Source organism: Anabrus simplex, chromosome 12 (genome assembly GCF_040414725.1).
Source record: "Anabrus simplex isolate iqAnaSimp1 chromosome 12, ASM4041472v1, whole genome shotgun sequence".
Lineage (NCBI taxonomy): Eukaryota > Metazoa > Arthropoda > Insecta > Orthoptera > Tettigoniidae > Anabrus > Anabrus simplex.
This window is the reverse complement of record NC_090276.1, coordinates 86597314-86617238: the sequence shown is the minus strand read 5'-3', so window position 1 is coordinate 86617238 and position 19925 is coordinate 86597314. Positions and strand designations below refer to the sequence as shown.

General features: G+C 39.9%; 1 protein-coding gene across 1 annotated transcript in view; it reads right to left on the bottom strand.

Annotated features, from left to right (window-relative positions):
* LOC136884177 (major centromere autoantigen B-like) overlaps positions 1-16052 on the bottom strand; it is an 80808-nt gene extending 64756 nt beyond the window's left edge. The window contains exon 1 of the mRNA XM_068229872.1: positions 15915-16052. The gene's annotated coding sequence lies outside the window, so the exon portion shown is untranslated. The remainder of the gene's footprint in view (positions 1-15914) is intronic.
* Between the last annotated feature and the right edge of the window lie 3873 nt (positions 16053-19925).

The window sequence follows — 19925 nt, the reverse complement described above, 5'->3', positions numbered from 1 at the left end:
GTCATCTTTCATTCCAGCAACACTCTTCACTATCATTTCATTTCATCTGTCAGCCATTAATCATTGCCCCAAGAAGTGCGGCAGGCTTCGGCAGCCGACACAGTTCCCATCCTCGCCGCTAGATTAGGCCTTATTCGTTCCATTCCTGACCCGATCAAATGACTAAACAAGCTGAGGATTTACATTAAGAAAATGCTTTGTACATATTGATAAATATGCAAGAGCCGAGAGAGTTTTTTTGTAAACATTATATTCACAGGATGTTTAATGCTCGTGATAAATAATGGTTTATTGCTGTGTACCATTCTGTCAAAGTAAACTTCAGAAAGGTAGCGGCATTTCTTTCCGCGAGCAAATGTAGAACTACGAGAAAAATGGGTCAAAATTATATCATGTCGGGGTGACGAGAAGAATAGCATGTGGCAACCTTCCTCGAAGTCCGTAGTATGTAGTGAACATTTTGAAAGCACATGCTTTAGCATTTCTACTAAAACTAGCCGCAATCAATGCCAACACTTTTTTCAGGGTATCCATCATATTTGCATGGCAAGTCTAGGCTATGTACTACTAAAATGTTCTCATGACTCACCTGAAGGAGGAGGCGGACCTCTTAGACGGTGACGCCGTCTCTCAGGCCGGGAGATTTGTCACGCTGAAGGAGATGCTCGGAGAAGGTGAGGGAGTTAGTGGCCGTGGCCTATACTAGGAATTGTTCCGGCATTCTCTTTAGTGCTTGAGAATGAAAAACCACGGAAAACCATTCTCAGGACAGTCGACAGTGGGGACCAGCCGTGAGGTCTGATGCTTGGAGAAGGTGAGGAGGTTGGTGGCCGTGACCCATACTAGGAATTGTTCCGGCATTCGCCTTAGTACTGGAGAATGAAAAAACACAGAAAACCATTCTCAGGACAGTCGACAGTGGGGACCAGCCGTGAGGTCCAGCCCTGTCCCGTCTTCCGAATACAGAGGTGAAGAGCTACGGTAGAGCCGTGGCCACCCCTCCTCTGTTCGGTTAGCTGGTCGGAGTGCAGAGCTGTGGGACCACGGGCCAGCCGTGGCCACTTGCGGACCGAGACCCACTCTGCATTCATCGACGTACGCTATGTGAATACTGCAGTGTTTTGAAATATGCTATGGAGTATTTTCATTTCTATTAGGACGTGAACATTCCGGTTGCAATGATACTACTTGATTTGTATGACCTCATCTTGAATTACTGGGTGATACATTTATTTTTCTTCATTAAACGTCATAGAAATATCACTTTCCTACTCAAAACGCAACGTTTTATATTTGTAATGTGCTTTCATCTGCAAGTTATTCTCGTCATGCCAATTGGAATCGTGCTGAGGAATAGAGGAAAAACCTGACATCCAGCGGCGCTATTTGAACTGCTGCTACTCTGTCAATTTGGTACTTGAAGAGACTGTGCATGCAGAGGCCTTTATTATACTTATCTCGTAGGTAACGATAACATCTAGGGCAAGACCATCTACAATAATATCAGACCTTAATACAAAAACAACATGGCCGACGCATCGGTTCCATGTAAACACGCCTGTGATACATAAACATAACCTTTTGATTATCGTATTGAATTGCTAAGCTGTCAATAATAACGAACAGAAACTCTACTTTGGGTAATAGACCAACACTATCTAGAAATAGCCTCTGTTTAGCTAAGAAATATGTGGATAATTCAAAATATACGGTACATATTTTCTTTGAACTAGTATGGTAAAGGAAATAGCACCCTTGGTAAATTATTCCAGACTGTAATTCTTCTTCCTACAAATCAATACTTGTTTTAGAAATACATTTATTTGAATGACCTCGTTCAAGAAATTTTTTAGAAACATAACCTTGTCGCGAATTTCAATTCTCTCATAACAATGATTCTGATAGGACCTAATGAACCACCAAACTGCTACATCTGTTCACTTTAGAGAATCTATAGGAGAATTCACTTTAGAGAATCTATAGGAGAATTCACTTTAGAGAATCTATAGGAGAATGAACTTGAAATTCACTGGTAGCATATTTATTTTCGTTTAAAGCACTTTAACACCCACATCCTTGGTAACGTAAATACGTACTATAAGGTACAGTATATCAATTGATAACTTGTCCTCTAATTTAACGAGGAGAATATCATCTCCATTCGCAGATAAATAAATAGCTTTATCACTTTTTATAACATCACTTTTAAAATCCTCAAAAGGTATAGTATTTGAGGAATGTACTAGGATTGGCACCAACACAGAGTTTTGGTCTTATCCGAAAAAAAAAACAGCTCATCAAGTACACGGAACACATCCTCTCTATTGACAAATTTATCCTCGAATGTTTTAATGCACCGTAATAAATTACTTGTAACTACGAAATCGCCATGATGCATTAAGTACACTTGATCTGAATGCGAGTGCATCTCCTGTAATATGAATTACATCCAGGCATAGAATACGATCGACACGTCCTAATATATCAAAATAGTTTTGAAACCATATTTCAAAAAAACATGACTACACTAACGTTTCCTAATCAATCCAAACCAACAGAAAGAAATGAACAGATGCTTTGCACATGCTCATGTTTACGTTTGAACAAACCGATCGGGCCGCCATTTTAGCTAATATCGATAGCTGCATTAAGGTCTGATCAAGACCGACTACAATATATCAGACCGTAATATCAAAACCAAGATGGTGGACGTCGTGGGCGCAGTAGCTGCTTACTGATGAAGGTTAGGGTAGCACGCAATAACTTCATTTCGACGATAAACCAACTCACGATTTTCGGAGATGTCGGAATTTAGTGCCGCAGGAGTTGTTTTACCTGCCAGTAAATTTACCGACACGAGGCTGACGTATTTGAGCACCTTCAAATACTACCGAACTGAGCCGGAATCAAACCCGCCAAGTTGGGGTCAGAAGGCCAGAGCTTCAACCGTCTGAGCCACTCAGCCCAGCGTCACATTAAATTATTGTGTTGATACCACTGAAAGAGCTACACAATATCTGGTTCAATCAGCCAGAAATTACGAAAAGATCACGTACATATTTTGCAAACTGTGGTAGGTAATTTAACATGATAAATGTAACATCATAGGGAAAATCACTGTTGCACCGATGAAAACGCTTCGCGAACAAGTACTCATCACATATAAACAACTAGAATCAGACATATTCTGCTAGAAGAGATGGACAACCCCACAGCAAAAGAGAACAACAAGCTGATTATTTCGAAATTTCACTTAGTCAAATAACGTTTTCTCTTAGATTACACTTCGCTGGATAGATGGAAATACATTATAAAACTGTTAAAATAATATTTATAACATCATTTGGAATGTTTAAAAATAATTTAAGGTTCGAAATTCCTCAATTTATTCACTCTCATAAGAACTATGAAACATAACGTGTTGCCTTAGTTTCGAAGTGGTGTACAATTTCTAATGTTCAGCACTCGATGAAAATGAAGTACACCCGAAATGATTATGCCAGCCCAATGAACAGCCCCGGTGATGTTAAGCCTTCCTTACTGGAAACTCTTAAATCATATGTTGACATATGATATAGTAGCACTTCAAACCATGATGGTAAACTTAGAAATGAAGCGTTCAGACACTAAAGATATATTAGGATTTTCCCCATTGAAGAACATGAGTAAAACAACTCTATTGACTCTTAAACAATGATGCCTTTAACCAACATGGACGAGCTACAATTTGGTGTAGACTGCTTGATAACAGCATGAATCGGAAGGTAGTGGTACAATAAAACCCCTGAGTTACAAACAAAGCTAATCCCTGAAAGTCCCCCCTGTGGGTGGGGGCGGTAGAATAACGCCCACGGTATCCCCTGTCTGTTGTAAGAGGCGACTAAAAGGGGCCCCAGGGGCTCTGAACTTTGGAGCGTGGGTTGGCGATCACGGGTCCCTCAGCTGAGTCCTGGCATGCTTCCACTTGTGCCAGGCTCCTCACTTTCATCTATCCTATCCGACCTCCCTTGGTCAACACGTGTTCCTTTCAGACCGCAACGGTATTACGTATGGATTCCTAGGGAGTCTTTCATTTTCATGCCTTTCGTGCCCCTTGTCTTCCTGCGGCCGATACCTTCATTTTTCGAAGTGTCGGACCCCTTCCATTCTTTCTCTGTGATTAGTGTTATATAAACTGATGGTTGCCTAGTTGTACTTCCTCTTAAAACAATAATCACCACCACCATCCCTGCAAGTCACTATTTCTTCTGTGTAACAGTGTACAGATTGCTCCATCTGTCACACTATAAGTTTTGTTATACACCAAGATCTAGCCAAATGTTCCCGCAGGCAAGCACAGATTCTTTCAAAATACAATTGCATCTAAATCACACGACACTTTGAAGCACATAGACACCATATCAATTATCACTATCTAAATGATTTTTTTTGTAGAAGAATACAAATAGGTCCACTATTTAGAATTAGAAAAATAGTTTTCCCTAATCTCAGACTTACTGTCAGATGACATATGCACACTACTGTTCTCTCTTAATGTTTCATTCCTTAGCGAACTTAAGAATAGATGTATGAGAGGTATTGCCATAGTTCGATTTAAATCCGGTTCACAACACGATCAAAACAAACATATTCTCACATGACTGCGTATAATTACAGATCTTAGTGACCACTGACCCATATAAATACACTCACACACTTATATTCTACATAGAAACTAATACCTATCGTCAACTTATATGAAATTACTCCGACTGAATAAGAAAACAAAAACGAATAGGCTCACCATTATCGGTTGGAAAGAGATCTTCCCTAACCACAAATTTTGGTTACACACATAGCCTACGATAGTTTGGTCTTTGACTTCCAAATTTTCCCGGTGAATATTCCTTATCCATTTCTGCTGTAGAGATCTATCTTCAGGGAATTTAAAAGCTTCAGCAACGGTATAATTAGATCTACAACCGCGAACGCAGCAGGAATGACCCATTTTGTGCTATGTTACAGCACGGCAATATAAACACTATTATACATTAAAAATACCATCACATAAACTTCTAACAAAACACCATACTGATAAACCGTTATAGATTACTATTTTACCAAACATATACTTTATACTTCAATAACTCGATCAAAATAACACTCTTTAACAGAATGTAAACACAGATATGAACCAACAACATGTCTCAAAAGCTCGCCCACGAAGTCGCCATTTTCCTCCCAATCGATAGTAACATTAAGGTCTGATATATTGTAGTCGGTCCAAGACCAACTACAATATCTCAGACCTTAACCGACCTATCGAAACTGTTCATAATGGCGGCAGCTGGAGTGCTAGCATGCGTTTGTTTTGATTTGTGTAAGCCGTGTTGTTACCAAATATTTATGGAAATTTGAATATTATTAATCGTACATGATATTTATTTATGGTCTTAAGAAGATTATAGATCCTCTTCCAGTGCCGTAAGAAGCTGTTTGTTCTCAAAGAGCTTATTTATTCCAACAATGTCGGTGGTGATTAGGTTAATTTTGATTCTCATGTTCTTCTCCGAAAGTACTTTCTTTATTTTTATTTACCTATGCAATATGTTTATAGTTCAATGTGCTGTGTGCCTGGATGTAAGTAAGAGCTCAGTGTTCCCGTTTCCAATAGACCTAGTATTAAGGCAAAATTGGGTTAAGAGCATTCGTAAGGAAAACTTCGAAACGAATCATAAGACTAATAATGTTCTGTGCATTAATGATTTTATCATTTTTGAAATCAAATGTATTCTGAGGGAAGACATATACCTATAGAAGGTGGTGATCTAATTCCAGTGCCGCGCAAACTTCCGAAGTTAAAACTAATGATGCCTATCCTAGCATTTACCCTATCAGCCAACGTACCTTACTACAAAGAAAATTAAATCAGTCGCAGAAAGATCCGGAAAATCATGACCAAGATTTATGATTTAGAGACTAAATTAATCTTAAACGGTGGTGCAAGAATGATGTAACTTAATTAATTTTCAGCGTTTTACAGTGAACATGCGTAAACTAAACCTAACCCCATTTCCCGTGAGTTAACGTGAGAATTAGGCCTATATTCTTTTTTTATATAAAATACAATTATGCCATCAATTCTGACGAGTTTTAAGGTGACGAGTGCTTTAGATGGTCAAGTTTATCATACAAATATCGCTTGTACCTACTCAACAATACAGGTGGATTTTGGAGGGTTGAAATTTTGTTGGGGAAATTTGTTTGCGTGTTTTACATAATGGGGTGTGTTTAATGGTGGTGTTACATTGTATTTCATGTAAGGTTAATAATGTACTTTGTTGACATCTATAGATCGTCCGACTCGTTGGCTGAACGGTCAGCGTACTGGCCTTCGGTTCAGAGGGTCCCGGGTTCGATTCCCGGCCGGGTCGGGGATTTTAATCGTCTCTGATTAATTCTTCTAGCCCGGGGACTGGGTGTTTGTGTTTGTCCCAACACTTTCCTCTTCATATTCACACAACACATCCGGCCGTAAAACAGGGCCACATCCACATGTGCGACACAGTTCGCACCCGCGACCCCACAGGTGTGGGATAAGCGGTAGAAAAAAAAGAAAGAAAGAAAGAAAAGAAGTTGACATCTATAGATCGTATTTGCTGACCGGAGATTCATATGTGAAATATTTTTATACTCTGTTTCAATCTGATGTTTATACAATAATTCTCCCTTCATTTTTTCCCCTCTGAAATTTCATTTAGACTTACAATGCGCGATAAAGCTACTTATGGTGTTTAATTATTCATATTTTGAGTTAGTGAGTTGCATTTCATGAGGTTCGACTTGTGATATTTTCTTTAGGTGACTCGGAATAAACATGCATAACCTTTCCCTCAACCTCTCATATCGCACGCCGATGTCCGCCATGTTTTTTCTGCATTACGGTCTGATGGAATTGTAGTTGGTCTTGGTCGGTCTTGGTCTGATATATTGTAGTTGGTCTTGTCTAGGGACGTTCCGATATACTGCACCCGTTCCTACACATAATGGCTCCGGCATGATATCTACAGGGCGTTAACGGGTTGGAATAAAACAAATAGGCGCTTAACTAGACTTAGCTTAAAGGCATACAGGGTAGGAGACGGATCATACCTAATTACAATGAGAACACATTCGGGTTAAAGTTTAGATTAATACAAGTGGTTTATTAGGCCTTAATGATGATGATGGTAATGACGCATTTATATACAAATGAATTACATGGATTATTATCAATTGTTGTGGTTTGTTATCGACTTTTAGTCGTATGTGATGGATCCGAGTATTATCTATCGCAGAGCGATCCATTATGACGAGATTCGAACGGAAAAACACTTATCATAGACACTGAGGCTATGTGATATCATTGACCAATAGGATTAACATGCATGCAACGAGTCTGAGCAATCCCTATACTAAACACACAACTATTCCCCAACGAAGTACCAAGAAGGAACTCATAAAAATGTGGAACAAACGCCCGGGTTTGAACCGACCCTCACTTGTATACAATTCACCACCCCGATGGTCAGCACCATCGGCAACTCAATTATAATCACAACAAGATACATAAACACTTAGAGAACACAAATTATATACAGTAAACACGTGAGACATCCAGCCTTCGGTTGAGCATTGGGGTACCAATGCCGCTGTCGGGAACTGAACTGACACCCCTTGGGATGGAAGTGGGACTCTGAAAACCCTAAGCTACATTATCCTCAACTGAGTAATGACAGTAAACTAACAAGTACTGGTAACAATCGCCGTGTCATTTATTAGCGACTACATCATTCTGGCGTGTTGAATACTTCCATTATTAGGCGATTCTTCCGGGCCACGTTCTCTTTAACTCAAGGCTCCCCCTTATACGAGCGGACGAGCATACAAAAAAAAAACACTTCTCCTCACTAGGTCAACTGCCCCAACCCTTGCACGGCGGGTGGTCAATGGCCTCGGCCTTCACAGGCATAACGCCCTTTCTTAACAAAACACCCCATCTCGGGGATCGTTCACTAATAAACTGAGCTTCATTGTTCATTAAGCAAAATTACATCGGCTCTCAATACCTCACTTCAATTCAACACACACATTCGTTTACAATATCATGATCCCGCGACGCGACATCGGTTTCTATGATACCAATACTTGCATGATTACCTTAATTACAATTTATTATTATTATTATTATTATTATTATTATTATTATTATTATTGGGTTCATCATTACACTATCTCCCTACATGACTTACCTGGAAATTAGACCATACTGCGTGCGTCATAATTAACTTCCTCGTAATAACGGTGTAATTAATCCGTATCTAAATTGTGATTTCTGATAAAATCGTCACACGGTAATGCAATTATGAATTAAATATTCCTCAATTTGCACTTAAATTATGATAAGCCTGCCAATAAAAAATTGTACAATTCCTATCTAAATATATGTCAGTGGAGGCCTGTGGTGTCAGTTCCGAAGTCATATCTCGTAGTTCTGGGTGCTCACGAAATAAAATTACACTATTTACCAGCCATGCATTATCAACGCTGGACTAACTACAGCCTAACTTGAATTACTCTGAATTACTAAAATTTGGTTTCCTGACGCATCAATAATTACAAGTTTCCCCAAATAAAATGATTAAGTCAATCTACTACTGCATGCAAACTTATCGTGTTACACCTTTATTTACAATTGATTGCTCAGACGTGTTACTAATTAAATAAAGTAAATAGAAGCTACGTGTATCATGGTAGCACATCTACATTACTGAAGTTACAATCTCTAACATTATAGCGTCAGGTAATGATAACTGTTCCCCGCCCAATCTGATCACGTCATATTAAATATGATTAATACTCATCTCCATCACTGGATGACCCGTTGTCAGCTCAGGAAGTCCATTGCTGCTTTAGTGCTGACCCATAGGCACCAAAGCAGTTACTGGAGGCACCATTCTTCTTTCCAACCGGGAGTCCATTGTTCTAGGTTGACGAAACCGCTGGCAGTATTCCTGAGGCACACAATACGTCACTATTTATTCCAAGATTTGTGTAGTTACATTCAATGTGAACGTCCAGCCGCGATATCGGCCCTCACTCCGCAATCCGCGGTTCAGTATCGGATTCCGCGTACCTTTGTTACTACTCGACACAGTAGCGCCGTAGTAATAATAATAATATTATTACAAATTATATTAAATGTTCGCGACACGTCCCTGATCTTTAAAGTTTAGACACTAGCATCGCGTCTATCCAATCTCTGCAATATTTACGCACAGTACGCGATTTCACTTGTAAATTAAATTTAAATTCACTCAAACAAAAGATCGCTGGAAGCTCGACTGCACATAGCTTCGCCGTCTGTAAGCCACAAATCCCGACTGACTCTTGTCCCTTCCTGCAGTAGTTTTTACTAGGGAGCGATACCCCTTCCACTAATTTGCGTAGCGCCTATTCCCGGCGTACTCGAGGTAAAATAGTACGGGTGACCGGTGACCAATATCTAGTTGGTGCGATTGAGATATAACCACTCAATTATCCTTCGGTGAATCTCTTTAAATTAATTAAAATATGTTCTGCTTCCCCTACCACACGGGGAGAAGTCCCTCCGTCGAGGACGTGTCATGAGACTAACCAGATGGCCTCAGTACTGTTCCACGCAGAAACAACACAGTATTCTCTCTTCGGCTGAAAGTTATCACGGAAGAGGACATTAAACACTCTAAATAAATGTCCCAGTAACATTTATCCCTTTTAAATCGGGAGATGAGCCCCTAATTCGAGTTTTATTAATTTTCTAGGTCGTAGGTAATTAAGTTGGCCAGTCCGATTCCAAGATGGCTCCTATATTCCGTTTCGAAAAAGTCAGTTCCCCCTCATTCTGTGAGTCTTGAGGAGGGATGTCTTCTCTCGAGTGATGTCACAGGGAATCCCCATTCATAACCCCTCCCGGGTCTAAGTTGGCTTGGCTTCATCTCCGGGGCCCCCGCTACACAAAGGATAATACTGCGCAATAAGTCGCAGACAAAGAAATCTCGTAGAATAATTTTAAGATACACAATTTATCTATCTCAATGGTATGAATATTAATTAGTTTCGGTATGACCTCTATTAATGATATGAATATTAATCATTTTCAGCGTTCTTTCCCTTTAATAGCATTGCGTGCGTAATTACGGAGATCGATATCAACCTAAGGTCCTTGGATCATGCCCCTGTCGGGTTCAATACCGTACTAAAATATCGATATGTCCTTCGATATCGACATGCAGATATTATCCTACTATCAAAACAAAATATCGATATTCTCGATATCATTTTTTTTTCATAATACAAGGATTTGAAATTATATTGAAGTTCTATAAAAGAGGGACCACGGCAGTTCCAAGAAAAACAAGATAATTAAGGGAATCAAATATAATGACCAAAATATTTTGTGGAAAATGGTATCAGCAGTAAAATACAAAACATCAAAACCTAATTCAACCATGAATTCTAACACTTTAAGTGTCTGAGTTATTGTTATTCACCAGAAAAGACACCAATGATACCTTTATTCCCAGAATGCAATGATAAAGCCATAAATACTTGCACGGTAGATTCTGCATATATTCTTAACTATTTTCGGCCATTCCTACTAATCTACGAGGTTTATACGGACTTCATCAAGCATTACTGACACAATATTTTCACTCTCTTTCACAGGTGTACTTAGTTCTTGCAAAAGCTTCCGTAATTCAGGGTCTCTGCCTCGACTGCTGGCGCCTATTGACATAAGTATATCTTGTGGCTGAGGGTCAATGAAAATTTGTGTTTCGGAAGTATAACACTAGCACCGTGTTATAGCAGCCGTTGATGGATATATCCCATGGATAATTAAACCGCGAATTCCACTAAACTCAACCAACCAGTCGCGTGCACAGGAAGAATACCAATATTGATATATATGCATTGAGGTCTGATGACATTGTTGTTGGTCTTGGACTCTTAGGTTATCATTAACGATATATCGATATCGTTTGAATATACCGATATATTATGTGCAATAAATATCGATTATCGAAAATAAGTTTTCAATATATCGAAATATCGATATATCGGCATTTTTTAAAAACTGCCATCCCTAGTAACTGTATTGCGAAAGTCCGTGAATAAGTGTGATAGTGGTGGTGATAGCTGTTCTTATGGGAGAACCTTGAGGTTATCAGCTGCATTACTAGTACTATCAATTATTTTACCAAAATTATTCTAGGTGTAATGGGGTCGATTGCGTAATTATCGGCCACGCTTCTCGATGTATAACCAACTAAATAGCGGCATTTTTAGAAATGCAGGTTATTGATACGTTTTGTCGAGTTCATTATTTCCAGAACTGTAAAAATATTTTAAAAAGAACTATTTCAGGCAAATATTACGGAGAAAATTCAACTTATAATTTTTTTTTTTTTTGCTAGGGGCTTTACGTCGCACCGACACAGATAGGTCTTATGGCGACGATGGGATAGGAAAGGCCTAGGAGTTGGAAGGAAGCGGCCGTGGCCTTAATTAAGGTACAGCCCCAGCATTTGCCTGGTGTGAAAATGGGAAACCACGGAAAACCATTTTCAGGGCTGCCGATAGTGGGATTCGAACCTACTATCTCCCGGATGCAAGCTCACAGCCGCGCGCCTCTACGCGCACAGCCAACTCGCCCGGTACTTATAAAATTAGAAGACAAGTATCTAGAATAGGTTTACTACGTAAGGCATAACCATGCCTCCGTATCTTTAACTGATATGTAAACACATCCAAATATCACACATACATGGTATAATGACACTTAACATTTCTTCATGCTAAAAGGAAATAGTTTAAATCAATTAATCATAAGGAACACGTTGAAGTCGGGATTTAAAAACACTCCGTAATGCTCTTCTTAAGGAAGACCACCTTGTTTTGCCGAACATCAGCTGGCTCGATGTTGGCGCCATGCTTGGCCGGTAGAAACATAGGGGGCGCTCTCTCTATCTGTTTGTATCTAGAACGGACTCCACATAATTTGTGGTGTAAAACAACGCCCCCTAGATATAAAGTCCGGAAATGTAATGTGACGTCAGCACTTCTCAGTTATCAGAAAGCAATGAGTGTGGCCATAATTCGTTTACTGATGCTAATTGCGAATACCGTTGTGTACAATAGTGCTGTAAGGAAATTACGACATTGTTAATAAAGTTTCCGAAATAAGATGTGATGCATCAAAGATGTTTTATTAAAAGTTCAGTACATCTCACACAACATTAGTACCATGGTTACCGTTTGCATCGGCAATATCTACGCGCGATATGACTGTCCTATGTTTACTTCTCGCAGACGACTCGCCGATGACGAAGCACAAAGCTGCCAACCACTGTACTTAGGAACTAGTCATGGCCAGAGTACACTCAAGGCCGTGACACTAAAACTTGGCAACACTGTACTGCTACTCTTTGGAGTCTTACTTGTAACATATGGGAAGTTAACCTTCAATGATGTTTTCTCAAATAAAACGTTGCTGGAAGAGCAGTTTTCATTGGATACATATAAAACAAGGTGAAAATTGAAATGAATACGTCAATGTAAATATGAGAATAAACAAACATATGGCTACAACTAGAAAAAACAATACAATCTTATGTCCATCAAAATACATTTCTAACATTGGGAATCAACTTACAACATAATCACTCCAGGTTCATCATTTTTCTTTTCTTGCCAGAACTCTCAACCATGGCATCAGCATCATTAACATGTTTCGTGTAGTTGTTGATCAAAATATTTGCAAAATAGGGCAAATGCAGGCAGAGAAGTTCATGTAGAGGTTTTCACAATATGAGCAGCACTCCCTTGTATCACTTACACTTTGCCTAGCAAGCTGAATCAATACACATTTCTGATTCTTACTCTGAAGGAATGCTAGTTTATATTCCTCAGAGATTAAAATCTGCATGATCTTATACACATTTGTACACACATTTAAGAGTAATTCTAATGGGACCGATAATCCACCTCTGTTTAAGCTATTAAACATGTCATTTTCCACTGTTTCATTTGATATGTTCGAGATACAGTACCTGCAATTAAGTTTACTGGATAACTTAAAAGCTACATAACCTGAAATGTAAATGACAGGAAACATGTTATCAAAGTCTACTTCTATTTCATTTACTTTAACTAGCACACTGGAAAATTCACTGCATACATCTGTTTCGTCAGTTATGTTCAATGAATCGGAATCTAATTCAAACATATCCTTGCTTAAGTATATTTCTTTATATTTTGCAGACCTTAATCCTAGCAAACACTGCACTCTTATCTTCTTCTTAGCTTCAAAAACTTGTAAAACAGATACATTATAATTGGCACCACACAACTGTCTATAAGAATTAAATCTCTTCTCAAGTTTATCGGTTTGAAACTTTCCTGGAAACACATACTCGACTTCAGGTAGATCTAAACAAAAGCTTATCAATTCGCTCATGGCACTTGTTGTTTGTATGAGTGCCCTGAAAGTGTCTACTGAAAGGCGACCGTACTGCAAGGTCATATTAAAACATGTCCTAAACAATTCACAAATTCTTCAAGAAACTGTAATCTGATATCGTCTCTTGATGTGAATGGAGAAACATCCACTTCTCTCTTTCTGCTTCCAACTGACTTGCTCTTAATGTTCATAACTGTCCACCATCTATTAATCAAGTTAAGAAAATGTTCTACTCCAGAATAGCCCCTTGTAGACACTGCTGTAATTGTCTCGTTACAAAAAATATTACGTCTGCCTCTCCATGACTGATGGAAACACTGACTTGTAATTAAGTCTAGAGTCACACTTCAATAACTTGTACAGTTCTCTCAACGCTGAAAACTGGGCTTTGAAAACTGAACAACCATGACCAACAACTGGATCAAATTTGGGATAAAAGAAGGTTTTAGCTTCATCACACAGATTTAACCAATTATTTCTGACAGATTTAAGGAGATGAACAGTATCAAATAAAAAGTAAATATAAGAATCACACTTTGGGTTGGGCATCTTATAATTTAAACTTCCACCTAGAACAGAAAACATGTTGCGATTTATCCGATTATTACCAGAAATAATGCTAAGCACAGTAAAACCGCAATTTTGGACAGTACTTATAGGTTTTTTGTCAAGATAGCTAATTCATCACCTGTTAAATTTTTTACTGGCACCAGTACAACTACAGCAGGAACACTCCCAAAAACAGAACTTATCATAAAGGCCTGAATGGTTCTAGCTAACTTTCCTGTTTGATTCTGAGCATGGCCATGCACAACACCTGACTTATACTGGCAATATGAGTTAACATACATTTCATCCAAAAGGAGATTTACATGTCGCTGTCTTACAGAAAGACCACGTGCTATACTCTTCAGAAAACTGTCATTTTCTTTATCAGGTGACACATGTAATGCATTTGCTATACGTTTGGGATGTCTAGAATGAGGAAGGAACATAATATTTTGACTGCGAATAGCAGCATAACAAGAAGAAGGTATATAGTAAATTAGAAATGAAAACTGAAAAAGAAGGCAGGAATATCACTTCTTGGACACACACTGGAGCTGAAACTGATGGCTTAAAAACACTGCTTGTTTCGAGTCTGAAAATTCTTCATCTGAGTGAGATTCAATGAAAGTCTCAAGATCTGACAGCTGGCCTTTGATATGGTTAACCATTTTCTTGTAATGCACCTGAGGTTCCAACTCATTATTTGCATGGCATTCACAATAATTGTTCAGAATGTCCCTGAGTTGTGACCACTTCGGTAACTTTCCCTTTAATAAGGGATCATCCTTACCTACATTTTTCCATTTCACAAACACTGATAGCTCCAACAACACTGCCACTTTTACTGCTACCTCAACTTTTGGTACCTCATTGATTGATATAGTGTAAAATACAAATTCATTTTCACTACTTTCTGTCAACTATCTGTTTCCTAAACAGTCATCAAGGAGGGTTTTACAATCTCTTAAGGCTACAAAATCTACATTTTTGTCTTGTTCAACAAGTTTTGAAATTCCTCCTCCTCTCTTTTCTGAATTTCTTTACGCCTATCATCTGGAGTTTTTCTTGTTGGTGGACTGGGTTTGGTTACATAATAAGGAAGGTTTGGGAAAATCCTAGGGAGAGCACCAGGCTTTAATGTGGGCCTATCTTTTTTCCTTGTTTTCCTTTCACCATTGTGATCAATGTAAGTCTCATATATTTCCACATCTTCAGGAGCAAAGTGTTTCGCACATACTACACTAGATGAAGTAGGGTTCCAGTTGTCTCTGGGGATACATTTCAACCAAGAAGCTTTCACTGCATCATCCTTAGGAAATCTGAACACTGAAATGTATCCTTCTTGATTAGAATCATAGTTGCTGGAGCACGAAGGAACACAGCAATGCCTTGGCATCTGAAATTAAGCCTAGCTTTAGTTGTGGTTGTCATACTTGTGCAACGTAAAATAAAATAACACAATCATGCCGCTCTTTTAAACTACTCGATTTTACAAATACAAACACAGAATGGCTTTAAAAACGATGTGGATTGTCACTCTAAAATGAAATGTTGTATGGCTTTTAGTGCCGGGATATCCCAGGACGGGTTCGGCTCGCCAGGTGCAGGTCTTTCTATTTGACGCTTGTAGGCGACCTGCGCGTCGTGATGAGGATGAAATGATGATGAAGACAACACATGCACCCAGCCCCCGTGCCACTGGAATTAACCAAGTAAGGTTAAAATCCCCGACCCGGCCGGGAATCGAACTCGGGACCTTCTGAACCGAAGGCCAGTACGCTGACCGTTCAGCCAACGAGTCGGACGATGGTCACTCTTATACATATTGTAAAATGAGAAAGCTCACCTTTGCCGTAAATGAATGCCGTTCCAGGAAACCAAATAGCGTGTAGGTTGATGTTTTAAACTATAACACATAAAATATCTTCAGTATACTCTGAATTTTAAACAATGTCATGAAGTTAATTCACACACAACACAAAATACAATGATACACCACGTTATACTTGTTTACAAATTACGAACACAGAAGTCACATGCTTGACTCCAAGCGACGTTGTCGGATCTCCAATGTCACGGCCTTAGTAAAGTCCGGCCATGAACTAGTCCATCTGTTAGCAAAGGGGGTCTGGGACCGTAAGCCCCCTGGTCTGTACTGGTTAGGGTAGGGCATGGATAAGACCATTTGTCTGGATTGGTTATGGTACTGAGCGCCGGACTATAATTACCTTTCTTTTCACATGTTACGGCACTTAGCCCTGGACCACAATTACCTTTCTTTTCACATGTTACGGCACTTAGCCCTGGACCACAATCACCTTTCTTTTCACATGTTACGGCACTTAGCCCTGGACCACAATCACCTTTCTTTTCACATGTTACGGCACTTAGCCCTGGACCACAATTACCTTTCTTTTCACATGTTACGGCACTTTGCCCTGGACCACAATTACCTTCCTTTTCACATGTTACGGCACTTTGCCCTGGACCACAATAACCTTTCTTTTCACATGTTACGGTACTTTGCACTGGACCACAATTACCTTCCTTTTCACATTACTACACCACGGCATTTTATGTGGGTTACTGGTCAGGAAATGATACGATTGATAGCAGCAAAGCCTACTATGTCTTTCTTCGTAGTAAATAGCGCCTCCACATCTAGGCAGCAGTGCATCTGTCCATTGTTGATACAGAAAACACATCTAATTCTATTGACATGGCATCGTGCGATGGATGCGTTATTAATGTTACAAGTTTTTCATCTAATTACAAGAACAACTTTAATTATTTAGTTCAATTGTATGTACTCCACAATTTGATTTCAAATAGCAGAGTATGTGAAAGGTGTGGCCGTGACGTTAAATTGTTAGTGAATGAGAAGTTCAATCGTGTTGTTTTTTCATGTCGTCGCCGAGTACAAGGGGATCGGGAATGTGGTTGGTATGCCAGTGCTAGAAAAAATACTTTCTTTGTATGGTTTGTAGTGTTTAGAATCGTAATTACTGCATTGAAACGTCTCAACTATTTCAACATGTTCTTATATAATCGTGGCTGGCGGTGGCACGAATGGACTCTGCCATCGCCTGAAGATTTGCTCTATGAAATGTCACTGCCATACTTCAAGATAGCCAGATATTGTTACTCTTATTTGTTTCATATGGTTATTCTTTTACATTGCCTCACTCTTAGGTCTTTTCATCGCGTAAGTTGGTCATAACTTCTGGCCTGTATTGAATTATGAGAACGACATTTCATTGGACTATATTTCAACCAAGGGCAGTGTCCATTCGCCAACCGTCAGCCATGATTACTATGTTACAAACTTGCGTGAGTAATGCTGAACTTTTACCGAGGATGGTTGCCTAGTTGTACTTCCTCTTAAAACAATAACCACCACCACCACCACAACCTGACAGCACAGAGTCCCCCTGCGGGATCGGGTGGTGGAATAACACCCACGGTATCCCCTGCCTGTCCTAAGAGGCGACTAAAAGGGGCCCCAGGGTCTCTCCCCCTGTGCGTGGGGGTGGTAGAATGGGAGCGTGGGTTGGCGGCAACGGGGCCCTCAACTGAGTCCTGGCATTGCTTCCACATACTTGTACCAGGCTTCTCACTTTCATCTATCCTATCCGACCTCTCTTTGTCATCTCTTGTTCTTTTCCGACCCCGACGGTATTACGTATGGAGGCCTAGGGAGTCGTTCATTTTCAAGCCCTTCGTGGCTCTTGTCTGCCTTTGGCCGATACCTTCATTTTTCGAAGTGTCGGATCCCATCTCTCTCATTAGAGTTATATAGAGAATGGTTGCCCAGTTGTATTTCATCTTAAAACAATAATCACCACCACCACTCCTGGCATTGCATCCACTTGTTGTTTTGTTTATTCCAGTGTTCTATATGTACCAAAGTTTTTTAATTGCATGATATTACATTTCTAGCCACTAATGAAAATTATGTTATGTAATGTGTTTTTTCTTTTTGACCCTTTAAAAACAAGTATTTTTTTAAAATTGAGGCACAATTTCAAGTATATTCGCTTCAGGAGCTATTGAAGATACATATCCTGAGCACATAAACATTTTATAAGTCTGTCGTGGACAATGTTTGAGAAAAACATATCAAACATTGATAATATAGGATTGTACGTAGGGACAGGTCATTCCGGGTAAATTCGCAATGGCGCATCGCTCTGTTGGCAATTCACCTTAACCAGAACAAGGAGAAGAACTAGTGTCAGCACCACACGGCTGCCACATCTCGCTGTCAGCTGATCTTTTATTTAAGTAAACACAGATTTGTACAGTACTTTACATGTTCAAATATCAAATTTCAGAACCTTGTGATCAACTTTTCCCAACACCACTGATTTGTACTGAAAGCCTTCGAAAAATCAATGCACAAAAAGAGGAAAACCACGAAGAGACTGGCTAGACAGGAGGTTAGGGTAGAAAACGAAGAAACAGGAATGAAGGGGAATAGGGACAACTTGTTAGTCTGTCCCCACACCGAGACCAATTGAGCATGAGTAACCCTGACACAAGCCCCACACCGATGTTCCCAGAAGGGGTGAGATAAAATATCCTTAGGAGATTCGTTCGTAGTTCTAGCTTGATCCACCACAATCCCTACACATTAATAATCGTATATAAATATGTTGTCGGAAAAGTTTAGAGATATAAGAATATATTCTGCTTGTGATGAGAGAAACTCTGAACCTTCATCACGTCTGCATGACGGTCCGGCGACGTCTTCCTTGATCCTGTAACACGTCCCCCTGTGGGTGGCGGCAGTAGAATAACACCCACGGTATCCCCTGCCTGTCGTAAGAGGCGACTAAAAGGGGCCCCAGGGGCTCAGAACTTTCGAGGGTGTTTTGGCGACCACGGGGCCCTCAGCTGAGTCCTGGCATTGCTTCCACTTACTTGTGCCACGCTCCTCACTTTCATCTATCCTATCCGACCTCTCTTGGTCAACTCTTGTTCTTTTCCGACCCCGACGCTATTAGGTTTGCGAGGGCTAGGGAGTCTTTCATTTTCATGCCCTTCGCGGCCCTTGTCTTCCTTTGGCCGATACGTTCATTTTTCGAAGTGTCGGACCCCTTCCATTTTTTTCCTCTGATTAGTGTTATATAGAGGATGGTTGCCTAGTTGTATTTCCTCTTAAAACAATAATCACCACCACCACCATCAGCTGAGTCCTGGCATTGCTTCCACTTACTTGTGCCAGGCTCCTCACTTTCATCTATCCTATCCGACCTCCCTTGGTCAACTCTTGTTCTTTTCCGACCCCAACGCTATTAGGTTTGCGAGGGCTAGGGAGTCTTTCATTTTCACGCCCTTCGTGGCCCTTCGTCTTCCTTTGGCCGATACCTTCATTTTTCGAAGTGTCGGATCCCTTCAATTTTTTTCTCTCTGATTAATGTTATATAGAGGATGGTTGCCTAGTTGTACTTCCTCTTAAAACAATAATCACCACCACCACCACCTTGCTTTCTTTGGCCGATACCTTCATTTTTCGAAGTGTTGGGCCCCTTCCATATTTTCCCTCTGATTAGTGTTAAATAGAGGATGGTTGCCTAGTTGTACTTCCTTTTAAAACAATAATCACCACCACCACCATTCAACTGAGTCCTGGCATTGCTTCCACATACATGTACCAGGCTTCTCACTTTTATCTATCCTATCCGACCTCTCTTTGTCATCTCTTGTTCTTTTCCGACCCCGACGGTATTACGTATGGAGGCCTAGGGAGTCGTTCATTTTCAAGCCCTTCGTGGCTCTTGTCTGCCTTTGGCCGATACCTTCATTTTTCGAAGTGTCGGATCCCATCTCTCTCATTAGAGTTATATAGAGAATG